At 56.2% G+C, this 20,585-nt stretch overlaps 1 protein-coding gene across 38 annotated transcripts in view; it reads left to right on the top strand.

Moving 5' to 3' along the window:
- Window positions 1-6,371: 6,371 nt before the first annotated feature.
- RAP1GAP (RAP1 GTPase activating protein) overlaps window positions 6,372-20,585 on the top strand; it is a 64,335-nt gene continuing 50,121 nt past the window's right edge. For 25 of the 38 annotated variants that reach the window (XR_011234548.1, XR_011234546.1, XM_069479510.1 and 22 more), the window contains exon 1: window positions 6,372-6,471. The gene's annotated coding sequence lies outside the window, so the exon portion shown is untranslated. Of the gene's footprint in view, window positions 6,476-10,201; window positions 10,305-20,585 lie in introns of all 38 variants that reach the window. The other 13 variants (XR_011234549.1, XR_011234547.1, XM_069479519.1 and 10 more) reach the window with 2 other exon arrangements.

Raw genomic sequence — 20,585 nt, 5'->3', positions numbered from 1 at the left:
CTTTATTGTTTAGAATTACTGTTACCTTCCTGCCAAATTAAAAAGACATGAGTACCCTTTATTTCTGTGGAATCAGAATCCAGAGTGAATTTGTTTTCGTTGTTATTTTAAATGTCTAGTTGGTTGGAGTGTGTGGTCATGGATATGGTGATCAGACCCTGGTTAATATTGGAAGCTAATGTTCGGATTGAATAACCTGTTTTAAATACCCAAGAGATGATTTATCTCTGTCTAAACAAACCGCTGAAGTGAAATGAACAGGAAAGCCTGTCTTTCCTGTTACAGAACTGTGGACGAGGCTCGTATCCTTTCTCTCAGGCATCTTAGTGCTCAGCTTGGTTCAAGGTTACGGGGAGCTGAGACAGAGTGCAGACGAAGGAAGAGCCAGCATTTCCAGTGTGAGACGTTCACACTATGCCAGTGCCCCCACCACCACCACCTGTGACAGGGTTTTGCCAACAGATGCATTTCTAACTCCAAAGGCTGGCATCACCACCCCCACACCTAGACAGACATCGTATGCGAAGAAATATTGGCTAGGGATTTGATTATCAACATTATTGGAGCCCTTTATTCATTAAGATAGAAATCATAAACATTTGTGAAATGGTAGGTCCCACTTTGTTGATTTCCCTGAGCAACAGTTCTGTGTCAGGGAGACAGTCTAGTTGGAAAACCAAAAATCCACCTCTCCATCCCATATATGCCAAGCCTTGACGGTGTTTTTCATCCTGGCTGTTCACTGGGCTAAAGAATCTGCTAGCTGTTCAGGTAGCACATATACGTGTGGGCAGGTGTTGACAGTGAAGTTTTAGGAGTTGGATCACCTGTGTTCCAGATAATGTCACCGTTTTCATTGTAATTAAGAAAAGTGACTTAACCTTGATTTGCCTTAGTGTCCTCACCTCTACAAACAGCAGCATCTGCTGTCTTGTCTCCTCGACCACACATAGAGGATTAAACAATAATAAATATTGTTGAGGTAAAAGGCTTTGTATTATTGCTTTGTGATTAAACTCTAGCCTTTCTGAGGAAATGATACAGAATCTTTTTTACAAGTCTTCAAAGAGGTAACCACATAGCTACCTAGAGCCCCTCCTCTTAAGAACTTCATAATATACCTTTTGCTAGAAGCCCTTCAAGCTAAAATGATGATTGGACAGGTGTATGATCATCCTGTTGCATAAATCTTTCTTCTTGGCCTACAAGGATAATGAAGCCAATGGGTGAACAGTAAGCCTTCTTGATTCTGTGTTTATTTGCAGGGTCACATTGAAAGATATTCGAAACACGCTTAGAATTTGTGTTGGAGATTTATGTCTTTTTGATGGACATTTCCTGCCCCTAAGGGGTAGCTTCAGTTGTTTTGATTGTCATTGCCAAGAACATCAGGGACAGACTCTTCGAGCCTCAGAGGCAGGACTGTGCAGGCACCAGCATCAGGCAGCAATGCAGGAGACTGGCCAGTGCTTAGAGGTTTCTTCCTGCTCTGAGAATCGTGTTTTCATCATTTATTTACCTGTTGGTACTTAGCGAATAATACCATTCAGGAGTACACGAAACAGGTATTTCTTGTGTCTGCCCCCCCTCAACAAATAAACCCCAAAACCAGTTCTTATCCAGTTACTACACTATACCGCTGACTGTATCCGATTTCTTCCTATGGTAAGGTTTAAATCTTTTGAGCCTCGCTAGAATTTAGGAAGGAGGAGGTTGCAGAACTCATTGTGACTTGCCAGGAGTTATGTGCCTTCTTCAAGGTGACTTTGGTCTGGTTTTAGAATTGAGACCTGCACCAGCGCATTACTAGACCGAGCCTTTGCTGCGTCCCACCCAGCGGAGTCAAGACCAAGGTTCCTGCCGATGTGTATCCTCCTGCCGACTGGGTTCCATCCCACGAGCACACGTGGCATGCTGGCCCTTCTCCTGTGTGTTTTCACACTCCTTCACGAGGCTGTCTGAATTCCCCCTGAATTTAGCCCCGAGAGCTTGTCCAACATAATTGCTGTATTGATCTCAAATAGAGGATATCATCTGTTTCCCCCCAACATGTTTAAAAAAGAAAAAAACAAAACCCTGCTTTCAAGGACTTGGAGGGCCTTTGAAGTGAAATTGCTCTCGGACAGGGAGGGAGCCAGCCGCGTAACAGCAGCTGGAATGGCTGCTCCAATTCCAGTCTGTGCTGGTGCCGCCAGGCAGGGCAGGCCCCGGGCCACAGGAAGTGGGGGACACGCTCAGGGAAGCCAAAAGGCCTCGGCAGCCATGCCTGGGGTAGGTCATTGCCAGCTGGCACACTGGCCTCCACACAATTTTATCTGGGTTTTCCTTTCCCCGTTACTCTCTGGGGTTTTGTAACTGAGGGAACGATAAACTGCAGCCAGTTCCTTTTATGATCCTGGACAAGTCTCTTCCCCTTTGAGCCTCAGTGTTCTTTCTCTCTAAAAGGAAGTGAGATACATAGTAAGTTGCGGGGCATGTGGGAGGAGACAGTGGGGCCTCCTCCCACACCCACCTACTCCCTTGAGGAAGCTCCAGGGCGTGCATTTGGAAAGTCGCCAAACAGGACTGCCTCTACGCACCTCTCTGGTTTTATGGGTCTGCGCGTTGCTTCTTTGATTGCTTTATGTCTGGAGTCTGTAGCATCTTCTCACCTGTCTACAGCATGTCTGGTTCTCTGGATGAAAGGGGCTCCAAGTCGTGCTAGACTGTCTAGAATTCTGGAACTAGCGTGTACTGTTTGTTTTTTGTGCTGGATTTTTTTTGCCTGTACCTAAAACCACTCCATTCTCCAAAATGAATCAGCCTAATTAGTGCTAGACTGTTCTAGCTTCCTGAGAGCAGGGCTCTGTCCATCATACTCACCACTGTAGCCCCACAGTGCGCCACGTGATAGTTCTCAGTAAGGAGAAATGAACGAACACTCAGGACCCCTTAGCAGTCCCCCTGTGGCAGCAAAGGCCCCTGGGAGACCCTCTTTTGTTACTTTGGTTTGACCAGGGCTGTCCTCACCTTTAGGCTTTTCTAATTTGTCCTCAAACCAAGGACTTTCTGTGTTTACAATTGTGATCCAAAATCCTCTGGAACCTGAAGGTGGGTCCCCCAGGGCCACATCAGCTTGGCAGCCTCCCCTCCCACCCCCCACAAAGGGGCCTGGGGTCCCTGCCTGACATGTACCCTGGTGCTTATTCCCACTCCTCATCCTGTCTTGCTCTGCTCCAAGCCACTCCGCAGCCCACCCTCTTCTCCGCCAGCCCCTCCCAGACCTCATCCAGTGCTCTGTGAACAGCACACCTGGAGGACTCACCGCTTTTTTGTCCCTCTGCGTGTTCTGGCGGCCAACCCCCATCCCTGTATTTGTCCCGTTTGATCTGGCTGAGGAGGGGTGGGCAGGGTTAGGCGAGTTATTCCCATATATGACTCTTCCCCCCTACAGTCTCGTGCATTATTCAGAGTTTACTGCGGTGCCACCCACGTTTTCATTCTCCAGGCTTCTGAGATGCCAGGTTTTTTGAAGCCAGCTTTCATTTCTCAGGGATCGGGAGAGCAGGGGTGGTGGCTGGGTTGCAATATACTAAGTGTTTGAGAAAGAAAAGGCTTGTGCCCAGAGGCAGCCATGCGTGAGTGGTCAGTCCTGAGTGGTTTGGATTGAAATAGGGCAGGGAAAGCAAAGCTCCAGGGCTTTTGTCCAATCTTCCCCTCAGTCACCAGGCTCCGTGCCCAGCCCCCCACCGCACGTGTTGCCTCCTCGCCAGGGGCCCTGACAGTCTCAGAATGGTGCCCCCCAGGACATACAAGAGATTATAAGCCTCTTGCATCGAGGGAGGTTTTCTGTAAAGAAGAAAATGCAGTAATTGAAAAGCTCCTTGATTATAAAGAATGGAGACGCCTGGCACAGTGGAGCCTTCGTTCTCTGGTCTACACAGCCAGGGGTGGGCACATTCAGTGCCCCCTGCCCCATGCTAATAGGCTCTTAAGCCCTTGGGGACCCACAGGTCCAGACCTTGGAAGGTTGAGGGACCATGAAAGAGGTTGCCCGGCTGTGGCTGTACTTGACTCACTGCATTTCCGCATCACCACTGCCTCCATCTGCACCACCACCCCGCCCCCGCCCGCCCAGGTGGAGCACCTTTGTCACCGCCCGGCCGTCTGCGGTGTGCCATCAGCAGAGCCTTCCTGGCCAGAGTTGGGGAGCTAATGATCTCTGTCTCGGCATGGACGGGAAGGGGGCCCCTTCGGGAAAGGAGTTCGACAAGCAGGAAGAGGCACTGGGACTGTGTTCAGAATCAAATTTGAGGACCAATCTGGCCCAATAGTACAAAAAAGCCAAAGGATGGGTAGAGACATGGTGCTTAAGAGAGTCCTGAAATTTGTGCAGTTCTGAGATCTGTGAGGCCCACCCCTGCTGTAGACAAGCCAGCCCAGTGCATGCTGCCCTTGAAGGTCTATTCCGTTAGCATTTCCCAAATAGGGTTTATTTCACCAAGCCTCTCCCCGTGTCCTACAGAACCCCACACAGTCCCTTCCGCACCATCCCCAGATGGCCAACCTCATTGAACCACCGTAGAGTCCTGTCACATTACTAGACCACAAATCAAAGGGCCCCAGGGGTGGGGTGGGCCCTGGTGCAGCAGGTGATACTCCGGGAGTCTGTCCTCTCAGAGCCTCGGTGGTCTTCCTCCTGCCCTGACAACTTACCTTGTTCTTCCAGCACTGCTCAAAATGTGTGTGGCCCAGTAGCACCAGCAATACCGTGACACTTTATTACAAACTCTGAATCGGAACCTGCATCGCAGGCCTGTGCTCTTGGAAGTCTGAGAAACGCTGGGCTGGGGCTTCTTTCGCACTCACAGCTGGAGAGCTTGCTAGAGCGAAGAACAAGCGCTGATTCCCACTTCCCCTCCGCCTTTGCACGTGGGTGGGGGCGGGATGAGGGCAAGGCGCTTCCTGCTTTTCCGCCTCACTCTTCCCCATTAGGCTGAGTCTCGGCCAGGAAGCATGGCTCTGGTCCGCAGCCCCTGTGGGACTGTACTCAGCCTGCGTGTCTCAGATCCTCCAGAGGCTGATGTAAGGGTTGCTGAAGATCTCAGATCTCTTCCGTTGTGAAATGCGGTCCCCGTGGCCCGGAATATACAGTGGGAGGTGGCACTGGCAGTCTGTGGTCAGCACTCAGCAGGTGCTCAGTAAACACATTATATACACAACTTGAGTACTCTCCCCTCCCCGAGTGGTATCTGCCAAGCCGGCCTATTGGACTCGCTGGGCCCTGTCAGCTTGACCATGAATTCTAAATGGTTGATGAGGTGGAGGTTTGTCTCTGCCCCTTTTGTGGCCTCAGCTTCCCCAGTTATTAGAAAATGGGGGATCCAGAGATCTCAAAAATCCCCTCTAAGATTAATGTTCTGTGACTTGGTCACCATCTTGGGGCCACCAGCCATGCCATCACCCATCGTCCCCCACACCTCTGGCCTTGTAGACACACTGCTGGTCTTGCTTCCCCTAGGGCTGTCCCTTAGCAGGGCCCTCGCTGGAGAACAGAGGTGCGTGAGGGTTTCCCCTCAGACGGCAGTGGGGCCCGGAGCCTCAGGCGCTGTTGACCATGGAAGGCTCGGTTGGGCGGGCTCGGTTATCCACGCTGCTGCTCACTTGCTGTGTGACCTTGGGCGAGTCTCTTCCCCTACCTGGGGCTCAGAAGTCAGGCTAAGATGATCTCTGCGTCCCCTTCCTGCTGGGGTTTTCAGCTCTTGTCCTGACCCCACCCTCCTCTCAGCCTTCCCTCCAGGGCGGCTCCCCCCGCCCCACCCTGCTCCGGGTTAGGTTGGGGTGGGAGTGAGCTGCCCAGTCCAGAGAGAATGTCCGAGAGCCGCTGACCGGCTGGCGCGGGTCACCGCGTGGCCTCGGCGAAGACACGCACCCAGAGCCCCTGCGCGAAGTCCGTGCAGGCTCCTCGCCCGGCGGAACCTGTGCGCCTTTCTCCTCCTCCCCGCCTCTGCAGACAAGCGGAGCCCATGGGGGCCTAGGGCGTGTCCCCCACCTCTCCCGTCGTCCCCACTTGCCCCAGAAGTTGTCCCCGTCCCCCTGGGGCATGGGCTTTTGGCTGGACCGCTGGGCTCTCGCCCAGGCCTTGCCGCTGTTGAGACGTGTAACCCTGAGCCGGGCTCTGGCCCTCTCTGGTCCTCAGTTTCCCCACCCGTAAAATGGGGGCATAGAGAGCCTGCCTCCGGGACCTGCGGTGAGGGGCGCCGGGCGCGCGGCGGGGCGGGGCGGCGGGGCGGGGGCCCCGGCTACTCCCGCGCCCGCGGCTCCGGCTCCGCAGTGAGGGGGGAGCGGCGCCGGCAAGGAGCGCTCCGCGGTCACGTGACGTCCCCCTCCCCGAACTGCGGCGGCGGCGGCGACCGCGTCCGAGCAGAGCTGCAGCGGCTGCCGCGGGCACCGGAGTGCCGAGCCCAGGACGCCCCCAGCCCAGGCCCGCGGGTGAGTGCGCCCCGCCGGGGCTGCGGCCCCGGGAAGGGGAAGCGGACCGAGGTGTCCGGCCCCCGGTCGGCCGGCTGCCAAGACCCCGCGCGGGCGGGAGGGTGGGGGCGAACGGGCGGGTGCCGGGTCTCCAGGGGCGCGGGGAGGCGCCGCCGGGCTCGTGCAGCCTGGGCTTGACAGCGGCCAGAGCGGTCGGGGGAGGCCTGGCCCGAGCCGGCTGAGACCCCCGCCTACGGGGGTTGGTCCAGGCAGCTGCTGGGGGGCTCGGGTCCCACCCGCCTGGGCGGATGGGGAGTCCTGTTTTCCGGCCACCCAGAGGAGGGGTCGCCTTGGGTTTAGAGAAGGGACTGCGGTGAAGTGGGCGCGTTTTCTCTATCCCTGGGGAGGGGCCCAAGCCCTAGCACCCCCCTCCCAAGGGGAGGCGCTCAGGTCCTCAGAGCAGGGAAGGGAGTGCGCTCAGGACCAACGACCCTGAGCTGGGAGGGCAGTGATGTCCTTGCATCCCCAGGGACAGAGCTCATTCCTCCCGCCCCCTGTCCCTGACCTGCCGCGGAGCAGGGCACACGCGTCACGCAGTTGGGCACCCCCTCGTCGCCTCCCCTGGCTCGGCAGGATCTGAGGACTCAGTGGGAATTCACAGGGCCATCCCCATGTCCTGCAGGCGCTTTGGTGCCAGCCGCAGGGTGCCTGGGTTTGGGGAAGAAACCTTGTGTGTGTACACACACAAACACACACACACAAACAAGCTCAGGAGGTGAGCGATGCCCACCCCCACCTCTAGTAGCCAGACCCCACCTGTCCGTGACCTCAGAGTCCTCGTTGGGGTCATAGCCCAGGCCTGGGTGGAATCAGGAGGGACCCCACCTCTGGCTCACACATGGGCCTCTGTGCTGCATTCCCCTCCCTGTCAAAGTCAGGGGGCAGACCCCTGTGGCTGGCAGGAGGGGCGCTGAGGGAAGCCCCGTCGGTGAGAGGCAGCAGGGCAAGGCAAGGAGAAATGAGGCGACATGGTATTAATATGACTTCCCCCAACAGGAAGCTGGGTCCGAGGCTCTTGGCCCCCTGCACAAGGCAGGCTCCCTTTTTCCTGAGGGTTTTTGAAGGAAGAAGCTGGGGGGAGGGGGTGCCCCTGAATGGGCATCTGGGCTGGCACTGGGGGCCTGAGGGCAGCAGCTGAGTAGGGGAGGCGGTGGTCAGGCCCAGCTGGCCTCGGGGTCCCCCATCCCCTCTCCAGGACCTCAGCCTCGCTCTGAGGCCCCCTGGCAGTTGGAGGGTCTGGGCGGGGGGTGAATGTGGCTAAACAGCCTTGGAAAGGATTCCAGGGTAATGATTAATCCTCAGGTGGTGCGAGCACTTTCCCCATCCACAGCAACGTTTCAAGGTGGGGACTGAGGTGTCCATTGCACAGATGAGGAAACTGAGGCTTGGAGAGGCTAAATCAACTGCCCAAGGTCACCGAGTTGCTTTCAGCCGGGGCTGGGATCTCGGTTCTCTGACTCCTGATCCAGGGCGGATCTCCACGGCCGTGCGGCAGAGTGGTCCACAGTGACCTGCTCTTTGCTGCCTGGGGAGGTGGAGTGGGGAAGCTGGCTCAGGATGAGGAGCGGGTCCAGAGTCCTAGGCTCGCTTTGCTGCCCCTTCCTCCAGCCACAATGGTGCCCCTACCCTGGACCCTTCCCAGCTCACCGCCTTTCTTAGGCAAAGCCCTCTCCTCTTCTGGCTTCCCCAAGGTGCTTGCTTGGCAGGGGTCCCAGGAGACCCCTCTCCTGGCTCTAACCACCCTCCACCCCCTAGAAGACAAGAAAGATTCTTCCTTTGGGCTCCTTGGAGTGCAGTGGGGCTCCTTTTGGCTTGTGGAGGGGGCTGCTCAGGTTCAGGCCCCCCAGAGGGTCTGCACAGGCCTGGGGTGAGGGAGCCCTGAGCCCCTGCCTCTCATCTCAGCTGGCCCCACCCCTGCCTGGCTGTCAAGTCTTGGGACCGAGAGGCCCTTTGAGGAGTCCTGGGCAGGTCTGTCTTCCGCCCCACCTGTCCGTCTGCGGAGGCCTTTGTCCTGGCTGTCAGAGGCTGCTCAGCAGCCACACATGCTACGCAAACATCTGAGACCCATGCACAGCCAGACACAAGCGCAAACACATTTTGACTCACAAATACCCTGAGACCCAGACACAGGAACACACAGACACACCCAGGCCAAGACCCTGACGCCACAGACACAGAGATACACCGTCCAGACGGCGGCACATGTGTGCACACACAGGAGGCCATCGGCAAGAGGAAGAGCCTCTGCGGAGGCCCTGGTCCAGCTGTCGTCCGCTCCATCATCTCCTCCAGGGCGCGCATGATATATCACATGCAGGAAGGAACACGCGGAAGCCCTACGCCCTCCAAAATGAACCTGGCAGACATGCACACGCACCCACCCACGCCCAGGCCACCATGGGTGCGCACATGCATACATTACATCAGCTTCCTGCGTGTGGGATGCAAACGCCTCATCGCCCGGGGGGAGGGGCAGAGGTCCCTCTGATCACCCCAGCCAAGCCTCACCGTCTCTCTTCTGCCGCATGTGAGCCCAGCGTGGCTGACCCTAAGAATACTGTGAAACTGTCTTGTGTCTCTCCTCAATGGACCCTCCTCTCCTGCCACCACCACCACCCCCAGCACACACACACACTCACGCCAGGTTGTCAGAGGAGCCTCTTACCCAAGCTGCCCCTTTGCTCCTGAAGGTGTGTTCCACAGGGCCCTCCCAAGACAGGACATGCCCCAGCACAGAATCCAAGCAACCCTGGGGTTCCCTTTCCTTTGCCACTTCTGCCAGAGGCTTTGCCAAGCCCTAGTTTCTGCTTTGTCCTCCCAGCAAGGCTGGGAGCCAGCTGGTGTGAAGGGAGGGGAATCCTCTGAGTTCTTCGCTGCTCACCTCCTTGCACGGCATAACCTCTGCCAGACTGGGCCCCAGCACCCTGGCCGTGCCCCTGAGAACCTGGCCCTGCCTCTTGCTGGCTGTGTGGCCCAGGCAAATCATTTTCCCTCTCTGGGCCCAGCTCCAGCTTTGGGAGGCAGCTCAGTGTGGGTGGGGAGTGAGGAAAGTGAGAGGTGGGAGATGGCAGCCCCATGCCAATAAGGGAAGGAAGTTTGGCTCTGCTGGGCAGTGTGGGGCATGAGGGGACCCCTGGCTGAGGCCTTCCTGCAGATTGGAGACCCTTGGTCCACACCAGAGTCAAGCAGGGGTTGCCAGTCCTGGGTCTTCCTGGGATAACCCCTTTGGGTCAGCCCCAAGAAGAGGGGGACCCGAGGGCAGGGGCCTGCAGTTGTAGTTTACATCTGTGGGTATTTTTATCCCTCAAAATGTGCTCTATTTTTAGGGCTAAAGACTGGCAGTTGCAGGCAGTGACTCAGAGAGGAGGAAGGGAGAAGAGGCACAGGGGTGCTGGTTTGGAGACACCCCAAAACATAGGATCCCACTGGGATACCAGCTCTCTCTACTGGAAGAAAGGAAAGAAAACATACGATATTCCTGCTGTGTGCGGCACAGTAGTAGAGACCTCGTCTGCATATTCACTAAGCATTTAATGAGCATGTAGTGTATCCCAGGGACCGTGTAAGGCAGCAGGGACAGAGATGAGCGGGGAATGGCATCCCGCGGTCCCTACCGCAGCCCGGTGTGGTATGCACTGGGCCGTGTCCCAGTGAGGAGGTGAGAAAGTGACTTGCCCACTCTGCTAATAAGTACCTCTGCCAATGTGAGGCCACCCTCCCTCGGGCCTCCTTTTGGAGAAAGCAGGTGTGAGTTTGAGTTCTGACTTTGCCAGTGACTAACTGTGCAACGTGGGGCAAGTTACTACATGTCTCTGAGCCTCTTTATCTGTGAAGTGGGGATCACAATACCTGCCTCATGGCTTTGTTCCAAGGGTTGGGAAGACTAATGGGGCAAACACTGCGGGCAGTGTCCCACTATCACGGCATTTGTCTGGCTCTAAAAGGACATGGATTGGGAGTCACCGGGAATCCAAATCCAGTCTCTGCTGTGTGACTTTGGCCAAGTCACTTACCTTCTCTGTGCCTCATTTTCTTGTCCCTAGGAGAGGGATGTGGGCTCCTGGGAGGGTGGTTTGTGAGGATCAGGCATAAGGACTGGGAGATGCTTCGAGAGAAAAACATAGAGATGCACAGAAGGAAAAAGAAACACCGGAAAAATCTAGAGAAAAATCTTTTTTAAAAACTTCAAATATTTCTTGTTAGAAAAAATAAGCCCTTTCTTCAGTGACTTGGGAGTAGTGGGAATTTGTCCATAACTTCATATTTCCAAGGCAGATGGCACTGAGCTGGGTGATTTTCCCCCTTGAGGAGTCCGTGCCTGGTGCACAGTAGGTGTTCAATAAATGGTAATGTGGTTATTCGTAGGATTAGGAGTTGCACAGTGAGGGGAGGGAAGGTATTCCTGGCGGTGTGCCCAGCCACAGTGTGGGCAAAGGCTGGGAGGTGGCAATCGGGATGCTAGTTTGGCTTCAATAGGTGTGCGCAGGGACTCGTTGGAGTCAGTTTATTAAGGGCCTTGAATGCCAGGCAGAGGAGTCTGCATTTCCCCAACAGCCAGTGGGAGACACATCGGAGGGGCAGGCTGAGCCTTCTGGGGACAGACCTTGGGTACCTGGCCAGGCCACAGGCCAGCCAGGAATGAGGAATTAGCACAGTTCTCTGCCCTGCCATTGCCTGTTTCCCTGGGCCTTGTCTTCCTTCCCCCAGCATACAAAGGAGAGGGTTCCAGCATCTTCCATCCCAGGGGCAGGCAAGAGGACCAAAGCACCAAGCCATCAGGGAACTCGGTTGCTACGAGAGCAGGGGAGCCAGGGGCCGTCATCTGTACAGGAAGTCAGGAGCCCTGTGTTCCCCCTGTGGCCCCACCCCCCTGGCAGGGTGCGCTCAGGCAAGCTGCCTAGCCTCTCTGAGCCTCCCCTTCTGTCTGGGGAATGGGTGGGCGCAGTTGCGGCCTTTGCGGTGCGGCTCCAACGAGCTGGAGCCAGTGACTGTGTTGTGTGAGCCCCAGGTGTGTTGTGTCTCTGAGGGAATCACAGCATTTCTTGCAAATACAGTACCTGTGCCCCAGGCTCCCCTGAGAATGTGAAGCTGCTGGCAAGATTGCGGGGGAGGGCGGGGGGCGGGGGGGGGGGGGACAATGGGTAAGGATCAGACACCTGAGTCACCCGAGAGACTGTGACCTTCTCAAGGCCACAGGAGCCACGTGCCTGCTGCAGCCAGGCTGCTGGGGGGAGGGGGGGAGAGGGGGAGGTGAGGCAAGTGGGTCCAGCTCCCTGTTCTGCTCCTGCACTCTGGGGCCCAAGTTGGTGAGGAAGGGCCACCCCGGGCTCCAGCTTAGCAGACAGTCCTCTCCAAGGCCAGACTTGTTGAGTGAGGGCTCGAGGGATGGGGTGGAGGTGGCTGGTGGAGGGTGACCTTGGGAACTTCTCCCTGCCTGCAAGCTCAGTGCCAGAACTGCTGGGGCAGCCCTGATTTCTTCATTCTCCCAAGTGAGCGGTGCCGTGGACCCTAGAGCGGCTGTCAGGATGAGGCCTGGGCTGAGGGAAAGCAAGCCTCACACCCCTTTCCCGATCTTGGAGGTCCAGACAGGAGCCACCCACCTCCAGCTGACTACTGCAGGCACTGTGCCAACCTGGGCAGCAGGCTAAGGATGCCACAGGGCTGAAGGCTCTAGCCTTGCACCCTCCCCCCTGCCCCCGCCATCTCCATGCAGTACATCAAAGAGGGTAAAAGAGGAGTCAGCCCTTAATTCAAATCTCAGACCCTGCCATTCCTCAGCTGGGGGACCCTAGGCGGGCTATTTAACCTCTCTGAGCCTCTAAGTGTTGCTAATAATGATTGCTTTGAGGATTAAATGAGATACATCCATGAAAAGTGCTTAGCATAGGGCCTGGCACACCGTAAATGCTCAATTAATGCCCCTACCCATGTTCTCTCGCTCAGCTCCATCTGCTTCTCTCCCCTATCCGAAGCTTCCCGGAATCCCTCAGCCAGTTGTCCAGTTCCCACTTTGACTGGCATGGCCCGGACAGCATAGGGTTGGGGCAAGGACCTCTCCAGCCACGGAGGGCTGTGACCTGGGGACTGGGACAACTGAGGTCTTTGTCCCAGGGGCTCGTCCAGGCCCGTTTCTAGGGCCTTGAGGCCCCAGGGGAGGGTGGTAAAGGTGCCCCTGTGAACCTGGAAAGGCTCCCCCACCCCAGGAAGAGGACTAATGGGGAGGATTTGGCAGAGCTTCCCGTGGCCATGCGATCCTACAGACCCTGACTGCTCCCGGCCCTGCCTCTGCGTGAACTCCCAGCTCAGAAACCCGAGAAATCCTCAGCATCAGAGCTGGAAAGGAGCCCACGGAGATCAGCTGGTCCAGCCTCCTCATTTTACAGATAATAATTATCATGATTATGCCCGATGGTAGTAATTCGCCAAGGGCTTTCACATCTGGGTTGCCTCTGTGTGTGCCAGAGCCCTTGGGGCCACCGGACCCATGTGGAGGTTGCTATTCGCATCGCATTTTATCGCCGAGGAAACGGGTTCAGAGAGGTGAAGAGCTGGGCACAGAGCCGACCTTGGTGCCGGGCTCCAAACCCAAGTCTCTTCCCCTGAGCGCATGGCACCATCCGAGGCCCCCTGAGGCCTGGCACCCCCGTGATTGGCTCTGGGCTGCATCCTGCATCAGGGGTGGGGCTGGATCCGAGAAGTCTGCATGGGGACAGGGCAGGTATCAGGTGAGGTTCTGGGATGCCCAGTGATGCCACCTTCCTGTCATGGGAACCCCCGTCCCCTTCTCCATGCAGGCAGTGACAGACTGATGGGCAGAGCTGTTCCCAGGAGGCTTCCCTGCCTGCCATGCCCATGGGGGTTAGGCTGTCCCAGGAAATCAGATTGAGACGGGCCCTTGGAGAGCCCTGATTATACAGACCAGAAAACTGGGGCCCAGAGAAGGGTAGGGACCTGCCCACAATCACACTGTGAGTCAGTGGTGGAGCTGGGTCCAGAATTTGGGTCTCCTGGCTGAGCTCATGTACTAGCATGTAACAGCACTAAAGACAGTCCCCATTTACTTGGTGCCTACTGTGTGCCAGGGCTGAGCACTTTACCCTGAGTTTTAAGAACAACCCTATAAGGTAAGTACTATACATTATTAAATATTACCATCCCCTTTTACAGATGAAGAAACCGAGGCTTTGAGAAGTTATAGAAATGGCCCAAAGTCACAAGCCAGTAAATGACAGAGCAGGAACTCAAACACAGGTCCATCGGATTCCAAACCCATGCCTATGCCAACCCCGTATGTATTACGATAGGAATAACATTGCTTTTATCTTTCATTTTGTTCATGGCTGACATAGGACATCATTCATTCATTGAAGATTTATGGAGTATGGACTATGATGAGGAGACCATGCAACTGACTGGGGGGTGAGGGTTGGAGATTAGGTAGTGAGGCAGGGGGTCTCAGACACTCCTAAGCTCTCTGATCCCACCAAAGACGGCTGCCTCTCCTTCTTCCTTCTTTCCCCACCCGGGTCCCAGACTGTGCATTTGCAACCTCTTTCTCCACCCTTCATGCCCACAGTGTATCTGATTTGCCCTTGGGGGAAATGGGGGCATGACTTAGAGGGGGCTCCTGGGCTTTGTACACCCCAAAGAAGACCCCACTGGCAACAGTATTCACCACCACCACCATGCAAGCCCTCCGTGGGCACAAGGCACCAAGCTAAGCTGTCATGTGCATTACCTCATTTAACACTCACCATCACGCTGTGAGATAAGAGCTAGTATTAGCTCCATTTTCCAGATGTGGAAACTGAGGCTTAGCGTCACTCAGATAAAGATTGGGCTGGAACCTAAGTTTGGTCCAGCAGTCGTGTCTGCGCCTTTACCCACGGGCTCATTCTGCCATGCTCTGTGTGCAGGCTCTGTGCCCAGGCTGTGTGGTTATGCATTTAGAATCCTGGTTCCTGGGAGGAAGGGCTTTTACCAAGCAGCAAGCATCTATTAAGCACCTACTGTGTGTTCTGGGGAGGTGCTTTGTGAGGCTAAAGCTCATGAGGATGGGGAGATGGGGTTCCTCTGTGGGGGATGTGAGGACCCCATGTCCCCCCTGAGGTTGAGGAGGCATTCAAGCCTCTGAGGATGTCAGGGCAGAGCAGCGCGGGCAGTACACACAGGGCAGCGTGCGCTGTTTGAAGGGCTTTCTTCTTGGCATGAGTGTCCCTGAGGGTGACTCAGAGCAGAGTGAGGACTTCAGAGGGTCTTTACACCCATTTCCGCCCCAGTGAACCTTGGGCAAGCCACAGGCCCCTGGGACCTTGGTTTCCAGATACGGGGAGGATGACTGTATCTAATTTACAGGGCGGACATGAGAACTGAATGACAGTGCTTGGCACAAGGCCTCGGGGACTAGGGGCTGCTGTTACCGAACCGCTACTCAGGGACTGAGGTCTTGAGGACCGTCTGCCGTTTGCAAGCCTGTTTGCCCCGTGAGTCATGGCAGACACAAAACTCTTGCAAGATCTGCCTCACGGGGCTGTCGTTCGGATCACAGAGGTCCCGGGGCGCGTAGGTGCGGCTCCGTGATCTGCGCACGGAGCTAACGCGTCTCCTGGGAGAGGGGGCGGCGAGAACACGGTGGGCGGCGGCGCAGGTACCGCCATTGTGGCGCGCAGGTGTGCCATTGTGGGCCGGGAGGGGCGCGGCGGTGGGCGCCGGGGACAAGGGAGCGCACAGGCTCTGGGGCCGCCTCCGCGCGGTGCAAGGAGTGACGGAGTGCGGGGGTGGCGAGCGCGCGGCCGGGACGCGGGGGTCCCCACCCTTCCCGGAGAGACGCCGGGGGCGCGGGCTCAGGGCGCTGTCCCTGGTCCTGGAACGTCCGGCCCGCTCCTGCAGTTCCCGTGGTGGCCAGTTGAGGGCGTCCAGGACCGCCGCCGACTCCCCGGGCCCGTTTTATAACAACACGCGTTCAAAAAGCGTTATTTTCCTGTCATGACACTCCTAGGTAAGAAGCCTGCCTACACACCTAATGTCAGCGCCCGACGCTATACTGCCATAAGAGAAGTAAAAACCTCCCTAGATGAATGCTTTGCCACAACCATACCACGGGAGCCCATTAAGTAATCATATGCTTGCACCTATTTATAAAAAAATACACCTTTAGATTAAAGAGCAGAAAACACGTCGCTGTAGCTGACCTCTGGTTCAGAATGGCTCCAGGAGTTGCACCTCCGAAAATTCATTATGGATTAAGGCCACACCAAAAAATACTCATAAGTAAACCAGGGTTAGGTTCTAGTATGGGTTACACAAGCTTTTCACCCTTATGTCTAGGGGGATATCTAATGCACAGCAAGTCTTCCTTGAGTGGGACTCTCCCCAGCAGAGCTTTCCTGGCCACCACCCACTGAATGACAGTGGGGACCCCCAGTAATCGCTGAGGACCAAAGCCACCCTCGTGTATTTCCCTAATGCCCTCTAGGGGGCGGAGCTGCCCCTGTTGAGAACCACTGCCAGGGCGGGGGCCTTGTGGGGGTGGAGAAGAGCTCAGAGTCCCAGACTAGCTGGTCCAAGTGGCAGGGTGACATCTTAAGGAACTCTTGGGAAACCCCTTCCCCTGTCTTACAGGTGGACCAGCAGAGGCCAGACATGGGAAGGGGCTTCTGCTAGGAAACAGTGAGGGGCAGCAGGGCTGGGGCCACACCCGGGTCTCCTGACCCTTAGAACAGGGCTCAGTCAGCTCACCTGTCCCGAGTGGTCTCTGGGCATCAAGCAGCGTCCCTCCAGCTTTGTCCACCTGCCCCTGAAAATGAGTTGGGATGGCCACAGCCTTAGCAGGGGAGGTAGGAGAGGACGGCTGGCTGGATTCCAGCCTATAACGTGTGACAGTGGCCTTGGCCTCCACTCTTTGCTGTCCTTGGAGATGCAGCAGTTGCACACCTCTCTGACCCCCAAAGAGCCATTCTCTCTCCTGCCTTTATTTCTTCCCAGTAGTTAGCTGCATGCTCCACGTGTGTATGTGATGTGCACATGTGTGCACGTGTGTCTGTGTGTATACTGCATGAACACAGTGTGATTTGAATAAGGGTCTGTGGGCCTGTGATTTCTGTGCATGGATCTGTTGTCACTGGCATGTGTTCACATATGTGTACAAACCCAGCCATAGTCATTAGGTGAGCATGCACTGATTTAGGACCTGTGAGTGTGAGCTTGACTCGATCTTTGCACGTGTGTGTGCATGTGGGTTTGCAGTACAGGGGCTGACGTTCATTGGAACACCTCTGCGTGCATTTGATCTTGATGCAATCTCTATACACATGAGTCGGATATCTCTGTGCACAGTATGATACAAGGGGCAAGTACGTGTGTGACCTGGGAAGGTTTGTGTGCAGGTGTGCACACAGGTCTACCAGAGACCTTGTCTGTCTTGTTCATCCTCTATCTCCAGTGTCTGGGCAGTGATAGGCATGTGGCTGGTGCTCCATACATATTAGTTGAGTGAATGAAGAAAAAGTGCACACATGTGTGTCCATGTCTCCAGGAGGGCTTTGTTCCCAGGGACCCTTGAGGCACATGATCTGTATGGAGACCAGAGATACATCCTCAGGGGTGGGGGCCTGAGTGGGGGCATGTACTCTGGCCATTTTGGCCAGGCTACATTGTCCTGGTCCCCAGTGGGTACACTTTGAGTAGGCAGGAGTCTAAGGAACCCACTGAGTGAGGTAGGGGTATCAGAGCCAGGGCAGGGGATAGCTGGGTCAGTAACCTCACTGGGCAGGTGTAAGCCAAGCCACACCCACTCTTCCCTCCTTTCCCAGATCCTAGGGACCCCCCAGGAGACTCCTTCTCCTGGAGCCCAGGGAATGCACGTCCTTGGGATTGGGTAGGTGTGGCTTGGCTGGAAAGGCCATAGGCTAAGTAAGGATAATGATGCTTCCTGAGCTGGTGGAATTCTCTCAGGGCAAATGTGTTTTTCCACTGTTATGTCTTTAACCCAGCAAAGTGAGAGTGGGTGTTTAACAGATGAGCAAACTGAGGCCCAGAGAGGAAAAATTATTAATGCAAAACCTCATGGGAGGCTGCCTGGGCCAGGGCAGGAAGCCCAGGGCCGCCTGGTCTCCAGCACAGGAGGCCCCAGGAAGATATTCTGAACGGGAATGACTGGGGAGGGAGGAGGTTGGTGGGAACCCTGGCAAGAGTTGGCCCCACCTGCCCCATCTGGAGCCCAGGCCTGAGATCTTTCCAGGGGTCTGCCCCTCCCTCTGCCCTTGCATTTCCCTGCCAAGGGTTGGGGTGGTGGGTGGCTGGAGGCAGGTGGGTGGAACTCCTGGAGTTCAATGCAGGGTGAACCTGGAAAGGGAACTCTGTAGCCTTCCACCCCTGCACCCTTCCCTCCTCCTTCACACAGTTTTGCACTGTTCGAACAACTTGGATACAAATCTAGGAGGCCCAGAGAGGTGGCTTCCTCCTAGAGGGGGAGGGCCTTGACCCTGGAAGGCAGCCTGGCTCTGTTTTCTGGGCAAGAGGCTGGAGGCAAAGGAAGAAGAGAGACTCTACCTCAGCCCCAAAGATGGCAATGACTTCCCAGTGCCAGTCGGCAAGCACCCACTCTGTGCTCACTAGAGCAGTGAGCTCCCCAGCACCATGGGCAGGGGAAGCCAGTGTCTTTGAGATTAACAATGTATTTGAGGTCACACCACTGGGAAGCATCAGAGGTCCAGTGCTGGTCCTGTGCTACACTGCCTCTGTGTGTGTGTGTCTGTCTGTCTGTCCCAGAGGTCTTCCCCATGCCTACAGATAGACCTTCCCATTCTCTCCTGCAGCTGCGTGGTACTGCACGGTGTAAACGGACCATCACTTACCGATCCAGTTCCCTCCGGATGTCCGTTTTGCTTGTTTTGGAATCCTTACTAATAAACCTTTGCTAGCTTTATAAAAATGGCCATTTCATATAGTTCAGCCTAATACAGATGATGCTACTACAGCAACTGTTTTATTTAACAAACACATGCTAAGTGCTAATTACTGTACTATTCTCAATGCTTTATAATTAATAACGTATTAATCCTTGGCAAAAACCCTTTGAAGTAGGTACTGTTATTTTCATCATCAACCCCATTTTGCAAATGAAGAAACTAAGGCACAGAAAGCTTAAGTAACTTGCCCAAGGTCACACAGCTGACAAGTGGGAGAGCTGGGATTTTAACTCTAGGGGGGTTCACAAGGATGAGGATATAAACACATGCCTCACTGTCCCTTGTCCCTGGCCATTCATCGCAGGCTCACGTGCTGTGATGTAGAGGGGAAATTCTTCGAAGTGGTCTTGCAGGTTAAGAAAGTGCATTTAAATTCTTCTGTTGCTGAGGGACCAGGAGCTGGCCAGGGGGTGTCCTCCTGTATCCCTGGCCAACGTGACCCCCACTCCCACCCCCACCCCCACCCCCACCCCTTGTCAATGATGCAGCTGCAGCTGGCCAGAGCCAAGGCCGGAGCCCACACTGGGCTCTTTGTCTTCGGTGGGAACCCTGCAGCCCCCACGGCCCTTCTCAAGGGCCCACTGTCCCAGCACCAGCAGGGCCTCCTGGGGGCCAGGCCCGGCTGGGAAACTTGGCATGTTGGCGGCCTCTTGGTCACCCTGCCAGTTGGGCCTGCCGAGCCCACTCAGGAGTCATTCCCACCGAAAAGACAGACTGGCGAGACAGAGGTCTGTGGCTAAGGGGGTGCAGCAGCCCAGATGGGGCTGCAGTCCGGGCCCCAGGCCAAGCGCTGTGCACACCCCCGCCGCCCAGGCCTAGCCCCTCATTCCACTTGCACCACCCCCTTGAAAGGAAGGAAGAGAGGAAGGGAGTTCCTCTCTCCTCAGTGCTCCCAGGGCCCACGCCTCAGGAGTCCCACCGAGTGCCCTGTGAGGGGGGGGTGGGCTTCCCACACTGCCCTAGGGTGGTCCGTCCACCCAGGAGTTGCAGCCCTGCCCAGGGCAGAAGGGGCACCTTGCCAAGGGGAAGCCTCCTCTGAGAGCTAAAACCAAGGAGGTAGTTCTTGGTGAGGAGATAAGCCCTACCTCCCCAAGGCACTGAATTCTGCAGCGGGCTCTTGAGGGCTCCTCCAGCCCCAGAGTGTGTGCAGAGGGGAGGCGCAGGGGAAGAAGAGAGAGGGGCTAGGGGCAGATCCCCAAGAGAGAAGTAATTGCCGTGAGGGTCTTAGTTTCTTGTCTAAAATGGGGCGACCGCAGTGTCACCTAGTCCTGCGTGGGTGAGGCAGACTGTGGAGCGCTGTACCCAGACCAGTCACTTCCCTGGGGAAGAAGGGGCTAAGCAAGCCCCGGCCCCGGGACCAGGTGGGACAGCTCCTGAAAGGATTCTGAAGTCTCCCTGCCACCCAGTCCTGTGCCCTTGGCTGTCCTTCCTCCCTCATCCCCCCTGCGTCTGTGCCCTGCAGTGCCTTTAAACACAACCCCATAGAGACCTCAAGGGTCTGGGGGCCTCCCTGGGTGCAGGGAGTGGGGAATAATCTTTCTGTCTATGGTGGGCAGAGTGGGTTTTGCACGTGGAGGGTGGCGAGTCCTGGGGGCGTGGCTAGTGACCCGGTGTCCGCTGACATCTCCACTTGGGTGGGGGAGACAGCCCACTACGGGGCAGAGCACTGGACTGCGAGCTCTGGGTGAGCTGGGCGCCGAGGAGGGACTTTGAGTGTTTGAGGGAACGAGTGACTGGCTGCAGGACTCAGCCCAGCTCCCTCTCCGAGGTTGTCGAGGGAACCGGAGCTGGATGGCTTTTCAAGAAGGGGGTGGGGCGTCTCCGCCGCTCCCCGCTGCTCCTCCTCACCCGGGCTGCGGGGGGCGGGGAGAGGGGTAAGAGCCGGCAATAAAGGGCTATTGGAGACTGTTCATTCACTCATTCGCTCGCCGGAAGAGCAGCGTCTCACGCCCAGTGCAGACTCTCGGTGCTGGCATCTAGTGAGCACTTGCTGTGTGCCAGGGCCTGGGCCGAGCACTGACGCGCTTTAACTCTGTCTGTCATCAAGGGCCCCAGAGGCGGCGGGATGAGTCCGGTTTACAGATGAGCAATTCGGGGTACAGGGAG

This window comes from Eulemur rufifrons, chromosome 8 (genome assembly GCF_041146395.1).
Source record: "Eulemur rufifrons isolate Redbay chromosome 8, OSU_ERuf_1, whole genome shotgun sequence".
NCBI lineage: Eukaryota > Metazoa > Chordata > Mammalia > Primates > Lemuridae > Eulemur > Eulemur rufifrons.
This window is presented reverse-complemented; position numbering and strand designations above follow the sequence as displayed.